Source organism: Phacochoerus africanus, chromosome 1, assembly GCF_016906955.1.
Source record: "Phacochoerus africanus isolate WHEZ1 chromosome 1, ROS_Pafr_v1, whole genome shotgun sequence".
Lineage (NCBI taxonomy): Eukaryota > Metazoa > Chordata > Mammalia > Artiodactyla > Suidae > Phacochoerus > Phacochoerus africanus.
In genome coordinates this window covers 138079151-138093983 of record NC_062544.1, presented here as the reverse complement: position 1 = coordinate 138093983, position 14833 = coordinate 138079151, and the positions used below count along the sequence as shown (strand labels likewise).

At 36.8% G+C, this 14833-nt stretch overlaps 1 protein-coding gene across 3 annotated transcripts in view; it reads right to left on the bottom strand.

Moving 5' to 3' along the window:
- Window positions 1–14833, bottom strand: part of CNTN6 (contactin 6) — a 292494-nt gene that overhangs the window by 171179 nt on the left and 106482 nt on the right. The gene's annotated exons all lie outside the window — the stretch shown is intronic.

Sequence of the window (14833 nt, the reverse complement as noted above, 5' to 3'; positions counted from 1 at the left end):
TATTTTTTCTAAACCATTTGGAGTAATTTTGCAAACTGATGACACATCATTCCAAATAAATTAATATTTCTTAAAAAGGGTACAATCAAATGACTGAAAAAATAAATTAACATTGATTCAATACTAGCCTTTAATCCTCAGTTCCCATTTCACTATTTTTATTTCTAATAAAATTCTTTTATAGCAAAACGATCTAGTAGAGAACCAAAGATTACATTTAATTGTTAAATCTTTTTAGTCTCATTCAATGCAGAACAATTTCCCAGGATTTCTTTGGTTTCCTTGCCTTGGAACCATTAGAAGTTACAAAATAGTAATTTGGTAAAGTTTCACTCAATTGGGGCTTCTCTGAGCAAGAACATGGTAGGAGTCATGGTAGGAGTTGTATGCTGAGAGTATAGGTAATAAAAGGGTCTAGAAAAACTTTAAAAAACAGTAATAAAATCAGTGGAAATTGGCTCATTTTTTTATATTACTTTTTTCTTTTATTTTTCTCCTTTTATGTTTTTTATTTTTTCCATTATACGTGGTTTACAATGTTCTATAAATTTCTACCGTACAGCAAAGTAACCCAGTCATACATACATAAGTATTCTTTTTCTCACCTCATCCTCCATTGTTTTCCATCACAAATGACTAGATATAGTTCCCTGTGTTGTATGCAGGATCTCAGTGGTTATCCACACCAAATGCAATAGTTTGCATCTTTTAAACCTGGACTCCCAGTCCATACCACTCCCTCCCCCTCCCCATCCCGCTTGGCATCCACAAGTCAAGTCCAGGAGTTTCTTTTCTGTGGAAAGTTTCATTTGTGTCGATATTAGATTCCAGATACACGTGATATCATATAGTATTTTTCTTTCTCTTTCTGAGTTGCTTCACTTAGTATGAGAGTCTCTAGTTCCATCCAAGTTGCTGCTAATGGCATTATTACATTCTTTTTTATGGCTGAATAGTATCCCATTGTGTATATATACCACATCTTCTTAATCCATTCATCTGTCAATGGACATTTAGATTGTTTCCATGTCTTGGCTATTGTGAATAGTGCTGCAGTGAACATATGGGTGCATGTATTTTTTTCAAGGAAAGTTTTGTCCGGATGTATGCCCAAGAGTGGAATTGCTAGGTCGTATGGTAGTTCTATACTTAGTTTTCTGAGGTACCTTCATACTGTTTTCCATAGTGGTTGTAGCAATTTACATTTCCCAAAACAATGTAGGAGGGTTCCCTTTTCTCCACACTCTTTCTAGCATTTGATACTTGCTGACTTGTTAATGATGGCCATTCTGACTGGTGTGAGGTGGTACCTCTTAGTAGCTTTGATTTGCATTTCTCTAACTAGTGAGCTTGCGCATTTTTTCATGTGCTTGTTGGCCATATGTTTATCTTCTTTGGAGAAATGTCTATTAAGGTCTTTTGCTCATTTTTCAATTGGGTTGTTTGTTTTTTTGCTGTTCAGTTGTATAAGCTGTTTGTATATTTTAGAGATTAAGAACTTGTCAGTTCCATTGTTTGAAACTATTTTCTCCATTCTGTACATTGTCTTCTTGTTTTCTTATGGTTTCCTTTGCTGTGGAAAAGCTTGTAAATTTCATTAGGTTGCATTGGTTTATTTTTGCTTTTATTTCTGCTGCCTTGGGAGACTGATCTAAGAAAACATTGGTAAGGTTGATGTCAGAGAAGGTTTTGCTTATGTTCTCTTATAGGTGTTCGATGGTGTCTTTCTTATGTTCAAGTCCTTAAGCCATTTTGAGTTTATTTTTGTGCATGGTGTGATGGTGTGTTCCAGTTTCACTGATTTACATGTGGCTGTCCAGTTTCCCAACATCACTTGCTGAAAAGACTATCTTTTTCCATTTTATATTCTTGCCTCCTTTGTCAAAGATTAATTGACCATAGGTGTCTGGGCTTATTTTGGGTTATTTATTCTTTTCCATTGGACTGTATGTCTGTTTTGGCACCAGTACCACACTGTTTTGATGACTGTAGCTTTGTAATATTGCCTTAAGTCTGGGAGAGTTATGCTTCCTCCTTGATTTTTGTTCCTAAGGATTGCTCTGGCAATTCTGGGTCTTTTATGTTCCATGTACTTTTTTTTTTGTCTTTTTACCTTTTCTAGGGCCGCTCCTGTGGCAGATGGAGGTTCCCAGGCTAGGGCTCCAATCAGAGCTGTAGCCACTGGCCTACACCAGAGCCACGGCAATGCAGGATCCAAGCCGCATCTGCAACCTACACCACAGCTCATGGCAATGCCGCGTCCTTAACCCACTGAGCAAGGGCAGGGATCAAACTTGCAACCTCATGGTTCCTAGTCGGATTCATTAACCACTGCACCACAATGGGAACTCCCCATGTAAATTTTTGAATTGTTTGTTGCAGTCTGTGAAAAATGTCATGGGTAATTTAATAGGGATTTCATTAAATATGTAGATTGCTTTGGGTAGTGTGGCCATTTTTTATGATATTAATTCTTCCAACTCAGGAGCATGGATATCTTTCTATTTCTTTGAATCCTCTTTAATTTCCTTAATTAATGTTTTATAGTTTTCAGTTATAAGTATTTCACCTCCTTGGTAAATTTATTCCTAGATATTTAATTTTTGGGGATTTTAAAAGATATTGTGTTCTTATATTCCTTTTCTAATTCTTCATTTTTGGTATAAAGAAATGCAACTGATTTCTGAATGCTACTATTCTATCCTGCTACTTTGCTGAATCTTTTGATCAATTTGAGTAGTTCTTGTGTGGAGTCCTTAGGATTTTCTTTTTCTTTTTTCTTTTATCTTTTCTTTTTTAGGGCCATGCCACATCAAATGGAGGTTCCCAGACCAGGGGTCCAATCAGAGCTGTAGCTGCTGGCCTATACCATAGACACAGCAACTCAGGTTCCAAGGCCCATCTATGTCCTACACCACAGCTCACAGCAATACCAGATCCTTGACCCACTGAGCAAGGCCAGGGATCAAACCCTCATCCTCATGGATGCTAGTTAGATTCATTACACTGAGCCACATGGGAATGCCAGAGTTTTCTATATATAGTATTATGTCATATACCTAGAGTGACAAGTTTACCTCTTCTCTTCCAATTTGGATACTTTTTATTTCTTTTCTTTGTGTGATTGCTGTGGCTAGGATTTCCAATACTATGTTGAATAGAAGTGGTAAGAGTGGACATCTTTGTCTTTTTCTAGATTTTAGTGGGAAGCCTTTCAGCTTTTCCCCATTGAATATTATATTTGCTATGGGTTTGTCATAAATGGCTGTGATTATGTTCAGGTATGTTTTCTCTGTATTCACTTTGGTAAGAATTTTTATCATGAATGGATATTGGACTTTGTCAGATGCTTTTTCTGGATCTATTGAGGTGATGGTTTTTGAATTTTCTTTTTTTAATGTGATTTATGATGTTGATTGATTTGCATATGTTGAACCATCCTTGTGAATTTTGGATGAATCACAGTTGGTTGTGTTGTATGATCCTTTTTTATATGTTGGATTTGGTTGGCTAAAATTTTCTTGAGAATTTTTGCATCTATATTCATCAAAGTTATTGGCCTATAATTTTCATTTTTTGGTAGTATCTTTGATTTTGGTATTAGGGTGATGGTGGCTTCATCAAATGTCTTTGGGAGTGTTCCTTCTTTCTCAACCTTTTGGAAAAGTTTAAGGATGATGGGTATAAGTTCCACTTTGTATATTTGGTAGAATTCACTTGTGAAGTCATCTGGTCTTGGACTTTTGTTTGTAGGGAGTGTTTTTATGACATATTCAATTTCATTTCTAGTGAATAGTCTGTTCAGTTGATCTATTTCTTCATGGTTCTGTTTTAACAGGCTGTAAGTCTCTAGAAAGTGATTTCCTCCATCCGATTTCTTACTTCTATTTTATTTAAAGAAGCTCTTTCAGTATTTCTTTTAGAATGGGTTTAGTATTGCTGTACTCTTTTAGCATTTGTTTGTTGGAGAAATTCCTTATTTCTCCTTCTAGTTTAAATGATATTCTTGCTGGGCAAAGTATACCAGGCTACAAATTTTTCCCTTTTTGAATTTCGAATCTGTCTTGCCACACTCTTCTGGCCTGTAGTGTTTCTGTAAAGAAATCAGCTTTTCCATTGGCATGAAATATCTTTTCCCATCCCCTCACTTTCAGTGTATGTGTGTCCTTTCCCCTAAGGTGAGTCTCTTGTAGACAGCAGATTGTAGGCTCTTGCTTTTTTAGCCCATCTGCCACTCTGTGTTTTTGATTGGAGCATTCAGTCCATTGGCATTTAAGGTGATTATTGATAAATTTGTATTTATTGCCATTTTAAACCTTGTTTTCCAGTTGATTCTATGTTTCTCCTTTGTTACTTTCTTTTTTGGTTGGGTGATTTCCTTTTTTTTATGCTTTTGTACTTTTCTTTTTAAGTTTTTTTGTTAATGTAATGTTTTGTTTTTATTTGTAGTAGCCCTGTTTTTCAAGTATGTTAAACCTTCCTATATCTGCTTGCTTTAGCCTGATAGTCATATATGCTCAAACACTTTCTAAAAAAAAGAGTCTAGATTTTCTTATATTCCTTCCCCACATTCTATGATTTTGAAGTCCTTTCTTAACATCTTCATGTTTGTCCTTTTGCTGTTCCTTGTGTTTATCATCACTTTTACAATAGGATTTTTATCCCTTTTTAGATCTACATATTGCCTTATTTAAGTGATTGCTTTCCAATTGTGGATTCCTCCATCCTATTTCTTCTTACTTATTTTTTATTATAGTAGCCCTTTCAGTATTTCTATTAAAATGGGTTTAGTATTGTTGTATGCTTTTAGTTTTTATTTGTTGGAAAAATTCTTTATTTCTCCTTCTATTTTAAATGATATTCTTGCTGGGTAGAGTATTCTAGTTTGCACATTTTTGTCATTTAAAACTTTGAATCTATCTTGCCACTGTCTTCTGACCTGTAGTGTTTCTGTAGAGAAATCAGCTGATAGCCTTATGAGGGTTCCCTTATAAATAACACTTTGTGTTTCTCTTGCTGCCTTTAGAACCCTCTCTTTATCTTTAACTTCTGCCATTTTTATTATAATATGTCTTGGTGTGGGCCTGTTTGGATTCAACTTGTTTGGGGCCTTCTCTGCTTCCAGTATCTTGATATATGTTTCTCTTAGATTTGGAAAGTTTTCAGACATAATTTCTTCAAATATAGTTTCAGTTCCCTTTTTTTTTCTTCTCCTTCTGAAATTCCTACTATGCATAGATTGGCCCACTTTATATTATCCTGTAGATCTCTTATATTGCTTTCATGTTTTTTCATTTGGTTTTCTGTCTGCTGTCCTGATTGGGTGACTTCCATTATTCTATCTTCCAAGTCACTAATTCCTTCCTCTGCATTATTCATTATGCTCTTCAGTGCCTTTAACTCAGTTTGTGTCTCTGCAAATGAATTTTCTAATTTTTCTTGGCTCCTCCTTATATTTTCTCCTTCCTTTCTAAAGTAATCTGCATTACTATTTATATCAGCTCAATTCCTTCATATTCACTCTTAATTCCTTTGGTATTTTCACTCTCTCCCTTTTGAGCTCAGTGTCTATTATACTGCAGAGGTCTGTTTCATTGTTCAATGCTTCAGGTGAATTCTCCTTTTAACTGGGAATGTTTCTGAGCTTCTTCATTTCACTTATATTTTTCTTTTTCTTTGAGTTTAGGGAAACCAACTACTGGAGTCTTGGGGGGGCTATTTCTATGCAAGAGTGCCCCTTTGTATTTTGTAGGGGGCTACTACTTATTTTTGGCATGGGAATTTGGATATTTGCTGTCTCTTTCTTCAGTGTGAGCTATTATCACCTTGATAGAGTGCTTATTATGTTTCCAGGGAGAAGGAGGCAATGGGCAGTACTAGTAATCAGTGCCTGGTTGCTGGGCTCTTGACAGTAGCAAGGATTTGTAGGAAGGTGGCACAGGCTACTCCTAGTTGCAGGAACCTAGGAAATGGTAATGAGCCTCAGGTGGATTTAGACATTGCCTGGAACATTTGGCAGTGGCAGGGTATGTGAGTTCCCAGGGGAGTGAAAGCAACAACAAGAAGGCCATACAATGTGATTAGTGTCCTCTGGCTGGAGGGTAGTAGTCTTTTTCATCCTGATAAAAAACATATATTTATTTGGAGAGCGAATCAAGATGGTAGAGGAGTAACAGGTTGCACTCACCTTCTCCCACAAACTCATCAAAAAATCACATTTACATGTAGAACAATTTGCACAGAACATCTACTGAATGCTGGCAGAAGAACTTAAACCTCCTAAAGGGGCAAGAAGTCCTCTACATAACTGGATAGAACAAAAGAAAAAAAGAGAGAGACAGAAATGTAATCAGGAAGGGACTAGCACTCCTGAGAGGGAGCTGTTAAAGAGGAAAGGAATCCATACCCTGGGAAGACACCTAACCGATGGGGAGTTCAGCCAAGATGGAGGGACCTCAAAGTCGCCATGAAAAACACAGCAGCTGGAATGAGGAGGGCAAAGCAGAATGAGAGTCACACAGATTATCTGCACCACCAGCCTGGACACCACAGCCTGAGATGCTCAAGCGGGGGCTGGTCTTTGAGACTCATGCTTCAGAGGTCAGTTTCAGGGAGAGGACTAGGGTTGGCTGTGTGGAGACAGCCTGAAGGGCTAGTGAGTGGTGTGCCACCAGCTGGTGACCAGAATGTCACAGGCGAGGGAACCCAGGAGGAGGTCTGGGTGCACAAGAGAAGCAAGGCACCATTGTTGGGGAGAGTGAAATGGGGGAGTAGACCTCCATAAGATTCTCTTTACCTGAGCACTCCCCAGGTTTCAGAGGGAAGAGCACCACTGGTGCAGGCTACAGGTGACAAGAGGTCACTTGCTCGGGCTATGGGGTACTGGGTGCCTCTTATGTGGGCTGAGGGCAGTGGGGGGCTAAGCGTGATGCAGCACCTCTTGTGTAATCAAACCACAATGGCAGTGACAAACCACAGCAGTCATCTCAGAAACCAAAGCAGGGGCATGGCCTGCCACCAGCAGGCTCTTTGAACAGACTCCACCTACAGCCCCAGTCATCTCAGAGGTTGCAAAAAGGAGGCACTGCAACTGAGCACAACCTGCTGTTTCTTTCACTCCCCTTGGAACACACCCACCCTGCTGCTGCCACTGCCAAATGCTTCGGGCAATGCCCATACGTGCCTGATCACTGTTACTTACCAGGACCCTGCAACTAGGAGCAGCCTGGGTAGCACCTCCTGCATGGGATTAAGCAGGATGGGGTGCTTCTTGCATGGTCTACAGGTGGTAGGGGGAAACCACCACAGTTATCTCTGATTCCAGAGGTGGTCATGGCCCACCACCACCAGAGGTCCGTGAACAGGCACCACTTGTGGCCCCAATCACTTCAGAGGGCACCACAGAATATATATATATATATATATATTAATTATCAGGATGAGAAAGACTACTCCTCTCCAGCCAAAGGATGCTAATCACATTGTCTGGCCCTCTTGTTTCCCCCTTTCCCCTCCCCCACTGGGTACATCACTGTTGTTTCATTATGATTAAACTTAGGGATGCTTTGTACTTCAGATTGCATCCTATCAGGTGGTGTAGGACTTTTATTTTTCCCATTCCTGCTAAAGGCAACTTTGATCTCTTGGTTAAGGTGTTCCCTGCCAGACTTCTCCACTATAAAATTACTTTTTTCCTTCATAATTAATAAGCATTTTGTGATTAGACTCTGACAATGTAAATGTACTGTTCCTTATTGAATATTTAAAATTTTATTTATCTCTTTCTATCAGTATGGTCTACTCTATCAGTGTGAATCCATGGTTTCTTATTTTATTAAACAAGTTATAATCCATTGCTATTTATTTTGATGGCAGAATTGTCACTGATGTGGCCAGTAGGAGACCATTCAGGTTCTTTGTTTTTTTGACACATGCCTATCATTCTTCATACTTTTCTTTACTTTTTGGCACAAGAAAGTATTCCCGAATCATTTTGTATTTCTTCCATTCCAGCCATGGAAATAGTTATTTATTTGTTTGTTTGTTTGTTTTTTCCTAAGAAAGGCTCATTCCTTTTGTTGGAGAATGGTATTTAGAAACCATTATCTGGATGTGAATGTACTCATTGTTATTGAGGTGTTCTTGCTCTGAGGACCTTTCATTCTTTGCCTCTCTGTGTATATGTGTATGTGTGTAGGTTTTATGTATTATATGTATATATATATATATGTAAATATATATGAAGACATGTAAGTATCCATATGCATATACTTATACATGTTATATATTTACATAAGTATATATGCATGTATTCATATTCCATACCTCTGTCCATCTGTGGTGATTTATAGTCAGTTTATTCTAGGTTTTTTTCTGTCCCTATTCAGTCTCTGAGAACCTTGGTTTCCACTTTCCTCAATGTATTTATGCATTTGTTCAATCTCCTTGTATGTAACTAATTTATAATTACTGCCTCCACCTGTTTCCCCTTTGTCAAGGTCCTCCTTACTCTGTACAGATTTTGAAATCTTCTCCCAGCTTTATTCCCACTCTGCGCTGACAAATAGAAATTAACAATGTCTGAAAAAGAAAAGGGAAAAAAATCCCAATAACATTGACTTAAAAATAATCCAAACAAAGAACAAAACAAAGCAACAACAACAACAAAAAACATTTGTAGAGTAAGAAGAATTTGTATAGGTTCAGAGAGGCAAAGGGGTTCTTGGTTCCTTAATCTCATCCCCAACCCCAGTGAGATATTTTTTGTGAATGACAAAATTCTGAGAATTCTTATAACAACTTCCAATTTGGAGATAACAGATTTGTAGATATACCAATAATGCATTTTACTCTCATTTTTTTTTCCCCTTCTTCTGACTGAATATGAGTGAATAAGTCTCTGAGGAAAAAAGAATGAAGCAGAGAAGTGTGAATAGTAAAGCTGACTCTATTTCACAAGCAAATAGCTTCATGCCTATGTACTCACTTTGTAAAATCTCTAAAACCCAAGTAAAAAAGGATGCATCTCCCAATGATATATATCTATGACTCTTCTACCAATAATCTTACTATCAGTCATTCAAAAACATTTAAAATAGAGATAAGCACCCAGATACTCTAATAAATACACAACTTCCCACAACCCCACTATTCCCTCAGGCTACAAAATGTGGATACTCATGTAATATGGCTATTCAGCCTCCAAAATGGAACTTAGCCGAAAAAAAAACAAACAGGTCCCTGATATGATGAGAAGAAAGTTAAAAAACCCCTCTCTCTAAAGAATAAATGAATTGCCTGTACAAAGTTCCTCAGATATAAGCAAGTAAAAAGAAATGGAATAGTAAGTATGAAAATATATTGTAACAATAAAAGTGAAAAATATAGCATGCCAAAGATAGACAATATTCAATCTAAAAGCAAATATAACTCAAGGACCCCTACAAAATTTCTCAAATTTGTTTCACTCTGCTGATTAAAAAAAGAAAACAAAAAGTGGTAAGATAACTATAGAATCAGATAAATTAGGATGTGACTTAAAAATTGCAACCAAAAGAACATTATTAAAGAACTAATAAATTAACTAAAATGTGCAAGAAATAAAAGACACCTACTAATAGGCAAATTACTGATGTAAAGAAAAGATTAGAGATAATTATAATCAATGAAGTTGAAAAAGCACAAATAAAAAAATTCAGGAGCAAGTAACAGATGAGAAAGAGATAAAGATGATCCAAATAAAAATCTTAATGTCACTGAGATAGACAGTCAAATGTGTTGAAAGATATCATCAAGAAAATTATGAATTGAAAGAATACACCACATTCCAGAGACATTGGTGAGAGATCACTTAATACCAAAGTATATGTTAATTAAGTGACTGATCTTAATATTTAAAGACTTTCAAGAAGATTAGGTTGAAAGAGAAATGTACTTTAAGGAGTGAAAGACAAAATCAGATTAACTTTGGATTTTTATAACAGTAGCATTAGCATTCAGAAAGCAGTGAGGGAAAGTCTACAGTATTCTGAATAAAAGGGTGACATGACTGCTACCATCCACTGATTTATCTTTCAAATCTGATGGCATTCAACATTCTTTAACATCAAAAAACAAATAAAAGGAGTTTCTCTCCTGGTGCTGCAGAAATGAATCCAACTAGGAACCATGGGGTTGTGGGTTCTATCCCTGGCCTCGCTCAGTGGGTGAAGAATCTGGTGTTGCCATGAGCTGTGGTGTAAGTCACAGTCACTGATTTGATTCTGCATGGCTGTGGTTGTGATGTAGGCCAGCAGCTATAGCTCCAATTTGACCCCTAGCCTGGGAACCTCCATATGCCGTAGGTGCGGCCCTAAAAAGCAAAACAAAAACAAATAAAAACATATGTAACTACTCCTAAATAAATGACTGAACAATGAAATTCATCTGATTGAAAAAACTAATATACAGATCACAGGAATGAGGGAAGAATAGGATGCACTTTGAATACATGTGAATATAAAACTGCCGTGTAAGAAACATGTTGGTTTTCGTTATGGAACAGAATGAATACCATGCTTTTGGATAATATAAAAATAACAATGTAAATAGAAAAATGAGGGGTGGTAAAAGAAAAATCATTTGAAATGTGTGAATGCTAATATCTTCTTATTTCATAGCAAAAATTCAATAGATAATATATATGTATATATATATACATTTATAATTTTAAAAAACGTAATTACTTTGACCTTTTAGTATTATTCAGAGCATCTTTTGCCATTGGAGGAAATTTTTAGGGAAAAAAAAGACATATCTTTGTTGTCTCAAATCACTTTTTGAATGTTCAAAATTCTCTTCATTTTTACTTCGTTTTATTTTTAATTTTGTTAAGCTGAGGAAAATTAATCCTGATGTTAAAAGTAGTATCTATAATATGATCCCATTTTTATAACAGTATTTTCAATTTCTATGTATTTATCTGTCTACACATTAATCTACTTTCTTTGTATTTAGGTACATAGAAAGAGAGCTGTGATTTACCAAATTTTAATAATTTTTATTTCAAGAAAAGTTTTATTAGAGATGAGATTTTTCATTTTGTTTATTTATAATTTGAATGTTTAAAATAAATATGCAATTATGTTAAAGAAAAAAATCAATTTTTAATGAGGGAAGTAGATTGGAAGCAAATATATTGAGATGGTCATCTAATTTTTGATGGTGAAATATGAATTTTTTCTGTTTTTTTTCTTTTTGTAGATCTTTATAACTTAAATAATTTCAAACCCTTCCTCCCCCCAGATAGAAAACTTGGCTGAAATAATGTATGTTAGGTATCTAGTACTGTGCCATGCACAAAATAAGCAAACAACATATGTTAAATAATTTACCTTCCCTTTCCTTCATTCGAAGCAAAACTCCATTCAGTCTTCCTATAATCTGTATTAGGAGTATAACTTGACTTTAATACTATTTTATATTTGGAAGAGTAATTTGTAGTTTTCTTAGGACTTTTACATACACCAAGTAACAAATTAAATTCCTATGACAACTTTTGTGAGACTTAAGTTTCCATTCCCATTTGGTAGATGAAGAACTTAAGACTAATGGAACCAGGCATTTTATTTTATTTTATTTTATTATTATTATTATTTTTTTGTCTTTTTGTTATTTCTTTGGGCCGCTCCTGCGGCATATGGAGGTTCCCAGCTAGGGGTCGAATCGGAGCTGTTAGCCACTGGCCTACACCAGAGCCACAGTAACGCGGGATCCGAGCAGCGTCTGCAACCTACACCACAGCTCACGGCAACGCCGGATCCTTAACCCACTGAGCAAGGGCAGGGATTGAACCCGCAACCTCATGGTTCCTAGTCGGATTCGTTAACCACTGCACCACAATGGGAACTCCGAACCAGGCATTTTATAACAAACTTTGGTTCATTTAAAAAGATACAAAAGCTTGGTCTTGGTGAATTATCATCAGTTGATATCATTTTTATTCATTTATATTTGTTTTTATAAAATTTTTAAGAGCTTGAATTGATAGTAGTAAAAAGCCTGGCTTTTATCAACTAATTGTTTAGTTTCTTCTAGTAAATCCTTAGTTTTTTTAATACTGTAATGTAATGATTAAATAATAGCAGGAGTTTGTTGCTTTGCCTACACTGTCAGAAATCAAGGACAGGAGCTTTCCGTAAAAGAAGAGCTGAAAGTGTCGCAATATGTCAAAAACATGAAATCAAAATGCTTTTTAAAAAAAATGCTTTCAAGTACTTTTACTTTAAGAATGCACTAGAGGTTGTGAAGAATATTGGTATTTTGAGCAGTTAAGTGCTTTAATAATAATTGTATTGACAATATGTACTGCTATAAAATCACCCACTCTATAAAAAATATTTTACTTGGAGGTAATGCAAGAACTTAGCAAAAGATGAACACTAAAAAATAAGTACCTTTAAATGGCAATTAAAAGCAAATTAAACAATGTTATTGAAAATTCATATAGGGCTCTGTCCCATTTCTCTTCTTCTTTTATCTTCCATGGAGTTAGGAAAAAAAAAAAACAAAAAACAAAAAACAAAAAAAACTAATGCTACTGTCTGACTCCAATACTGGATCAAACTACCAGAGTCTAAAGTTCATTGTCACTCCCTGTGTATAGAAAACTTTTGATTAAGGCAGTCACATTTTGTTATTTCTGAACAGTTTATGAACAACTTTATTGAGAATCAGCTCTTAACTATTAGGAATAGGTCTTTAAATTCATGTTTTATTTACTTTATCCCATTCTTCTAGTCATAGATGACTGGACCAAAAGTGAACAGGGCATGCTGGGCTATTGTGTTTCTCTTTCCTGAGAACTGGGAAATAATATGAAGAGATGGTATTTTCTGACTGTTACTTGAATAGAGACGGGTTTGTTCAAGAATATTAGAGCCTCCATCTTCCATAAAATTCATGAAAACTTAAGAGAATGCTGGTCTATACAGAGACAAAGATTGAGACAGACAGACAGACAGGGAGGCAAACAGTAGAATGATGGAGAGAAAGAATAAATGAGTGAAGAGTGACTTTATTCCCTAAATTGATTAATCCTTGGTTCCAGTTTGTGGTGAGACCTGTCTCAGGGTTCCATGAACCATCAACTAACTATACAGTTTCTGCTTTTTTTGCAGTGGACAGATCTTTGGAAAGACAGATTCAAATAAACAGTAGAGAATGACCAGTGTTCTGCTGCTTTTCTCCTCTCCAGAACTATAAAAGTGCAGAGAACCTGGGCATGCAACAGTTTGTTTTCAGGAGAAGTTATTAGGGGCAGACTTAAACACATGAGAAGAACTATATCTAAAAGAACACAAAGCTAAAAGGCATACTGTTAGTGGGTTTACTTGAATCTCATTGTTTTGGCTTGGACAAATTTCAGGCTTCACAGTGTGGTAGACTTGAAATCTCCAAAGTCACACCCAGGTGGAAAGTACCTGGGATATCTCTTTGTGGTACAGTCCTATCCCTTGAAGTAGATTTCCTCACCCAGGCAACCCCCTACTGCAGAAGATCAATTTTTAAAAATATTTTCCAATTCATTAAAAACAGGAAAAACAAAAAAAGTAAAAGAAAAAATCTCTGTGCTTATTTGCTTTTTTTTGCCAAAGAAGAAAGTAAAACTAGGGTATACAACCAGTAGGACCACACAAACCTAGACTCTTAGAAGGCCTAGAAATTCTGGTTTAATGCTCTGTAGTCCTATCTTAAAATTCTTAATACTGTTACCCCGAATTTGTGCTTTGTAAGTCAAGTCCAATGAGTCCGATGAGTCCTGGGTGCTTGGAGCCTTGCTAATGGGTGGTACCCCTTTCTACCACCTGTAAGCCTGCCAGCTCAGGACAGGATTTTGGCTTTTTGCTGATCACCTCTTAATGTCTCACACCTCTCCTGGGCTCCCTGCTCCTTCTATGCCTACCTGTGCCGCCAGCCCCAGCTCCAAGGTGAGGACTAATACAGCTCACATAGCTAGAGGGCCTGCTGTGAATGTGCTGCTGTGTCTCAGAGCAGGGCATGGAAGTGGCCACGCCTGCCCCCGGCTGGCAGCACCATAGTACATTCAGTGGTGGGCTGCTTCTTAGGGGTGAGCCTCTTGTCCTTTACTGTTGTAGTAACTGGTGTGTCCTGGCAGAGAGAAAGCAATGCCGTTGAAGGTTGTCTATCTGCTATGAGTTGGGGGGAAGGTTGTCTATCTGCTTGACTAATATGTTGTCCAGGGCACAACATATTCGTCAAACAGCTGATGCGGGGTGGAACTCAGTGGCCAGTGGCAGCAGGTGGGCCGTGTTTGCACCAAGTGGTGGGAAGAGTCCCTCGGGGACTTTACCTGAGATGTATCCCTGTGCTCAAGGGTGAGTGACATTAAATAGCAAATAAAAAACACCATGCCAGATCAAGAGAGATACCATGAAAGAAAAATTTTATTTTTAGTAACTTTCCTGGTTTTGGGGACAAGGAACCCTCATTTCCATTTTGTACTAGACCCTGCAAACAATGTAGCTGATCCTGACTAAAGCTTAGAGAAGTTAAAAGATTTGATCAAGGTCACACTGATAGTGATATTCTAGAGTTGGTACTCAAATCAAAGTTTGAATTCAAGTCCAAGGTTGTATACCCATGATACATCCATTGGAGTTCTGCATACTTCAGGGCGAAAACAGCCTTACTCTCTTACTTTATTTATTTGATTTTCTAATATTAAGACTTTGCCTTAGTTTCCAAGGCAGGTTCTTTAGCCTGTTGAACCTACCCTAGACTAAAGTCAGTCATGTCTTCCTCAGGACATATAGAATTAAGGTTCTATAAAAAG